The sequence below is a fragment of the Chiloscyllium plagiosum genome, chromosome 4 (genome assembly GCF_004010195.1).
Source record: "Chiloscyllium plagiosum isolate BGI_BamShark_2017 chromosome 4, ASM401019v2, whole genome shotgun sequence".
In the NCBI taxonomy this organism is placed as follows: domain Eukaryota; kingdom Metazoa; phylum Chordata; class Chondrichthyes; order Orectolobiformes; family Hemiscylliidae; genus Chiloscyllium; species Chiloscyllium plagiosum.
In genome coordinates this window covers 136,916,844-136,919,030 of record NC_057713.1, presented here as the reverse complement: position 1 = coordinate 136,919,030, position 2,187 = coordinate 136,916,844, and positions in this window count along the sequence as shown.

Below are 2,187 nucleotides of genomic sequence, written 5' to 3'. Positions count from 1 at the left end.
GATCCTTGTGGCACTCCACTGGTCACAGGCCTCCGGTCTGAAAAACAACTCTCCATCACCACCCACTGTCTTCTATCTTTGAGCCAGTTCTGTATCCAAATGGCTAGTTCTCCCTGTATCCCATGAGATCTAACCTTGCTAATCAGTCTCCCATGGGGAACCTTGTCAAACGCCTTACTGAAGTCCATATAGATCACATCTACTGCTCTGCCCTCATCAATCCTCTTTGTTACTTCTTCAAAAAACTCAATCAAGTTTGTGAGACATGATTTCCCACGCACAAAGCCATGTTAACTATCCCATCCTGCCTCTAGTGGTTTATTTCTGTAACCACTGAGGGTTGTTAGAACATTATGACCTCAATCTTTTATACAATTATCAAACAACATGGAAACAGTTCATTCAGTCCAACCCGTCCATGCCAACCAGATATCCAAAATTAATTTCGTCCCACCTGCCAGCACTTGGCCCATATCCCTCCAAACCCTTCCTATTCATATACACATCCTTTTAACTGTTCTAATTGTACCAGCCTCTTTCAGTTTTTCTGGCATTTCGTTCTATACATGTACCACCCTCTGTGTGAAAGCTTTGCCCCTTAGGTCCTTTTTAAATAGTTCCGCTCTCACCTTAAACCTATGCCCTCTAGTTTTGGACACCCCCACCCTGGAAAAAAGACTTTGTCAGTTTATCCTATCCATGCCCCTCATGATTTTATAAATCTCTATAAGGTCACTCCTCAATCTCCGACACTCCAGGGAAAACAACTCCAGCCTATTCAGCCTATATAGCTCAAACCCTCCAACCCTGGCAAAATCCTTGTAAATCTTTTTTGAAGCCTTTCAAGTTTCACAACATCTTTTCTATCGCAGAGAGACCAGAATTGAATGCACCAATGTCCTGTACAGCTGCAACATGATCTCCCAACTCCTGTACTTAATGTACTGGCCAATAAAGGAAAGTTTGCCAAATGCTTTCTTCACCACCCTGTCTACTTGTGACTTCACTTTCAAGGAGCTATGAACACTCACCAGGACCTAACTATTAAATGGCTAAGTTCTGCCCTGATTGGCCTTCCCAAGTGCACCACCTCACATTTAGCTACGTTAAACTCCACCAACCACTCTTTGTCCCATTGGCCCATCTGATCAAGGTCCCAGTGTATTCTGAGGTCACCTTCTTCACTGTCCACTTGCTTCCCCAATTTTTTGTGTCATCTGCAAATTTAACACAAATTTAATTGATTTGCTGTGGTGGGAGAGTCATCATAACACAATAAAATCCCAAAACCAAAAAAATCTTCATTTAGATTGGCAGCTCAGCTGTACATGTTTTAAACCTAACACAGGTACATGCCACATTTGCATCCAAACATGAGCTACAGCTTATTAACTCAAGAAATCTTTATAACACTGCTGTGGTTCTGTTCGCCAAGCTGGAAGTTTTTGTTGCAAACGTTTCGTCCCCTGGCTAGGTGACATCATCAGTGCTTGGGAGCCTCCTGCGAAGCGCTTCTTTGATGTTTCCTCCGGTGTTTATAGTGGTCTGTCCCTGCCGCTTCCGGTTGTCAGTTTCAGCTGTCCGCAGCAGTGGTTGGTATATTGGGTCCAGGTCGATGTGTTTGTTGATGGAGTTTGTGGATGAACTCTCAGGGGAATGTAGCATGAGCAGCCAAGTTTCTGGTACCGAGACTGACTCTAATGAAACAAGGGGTATGTTGTGGTTCTGTTCGCCGAGCTGGAAGTTTTTGTTGCAAACGTTTCGTCCCCTGGCTAGGCGACAGCATCAGTGCTTGGGAGCCTCCTGCGAAGCACTTCTTTGATGTTTCCTCCGGTGTTTATAGTGGTCTGTCCCTCCCGCTTCCGGTTGTCAGTTTCAGCTGTCCGCTGTAGTGGTTGGTATATTGGGCCCAGGTCGATGTGTTTGTTGATGGAGTTTGTGGATGAATGCCATGCCTCTAGGAATTCCCTGGCTGTCCTCTGTCTGGCTTGCCCTATGATAGTAGTGTTGTCCCAGTCGAATTCATGTTGCTTGTTGTCTGCGTATGTGGCTACTAAGGATAGCTGATCGTGTCGTTTCGTGGCTAGTTGATGTTCATGTATGCAGATAGTTAGCTGTCTTCCTGTTTGTCCTATATAGTGTTTAGTGCAGTCCTTGCATGGGATTTTGTACACTACATTGGTTTTG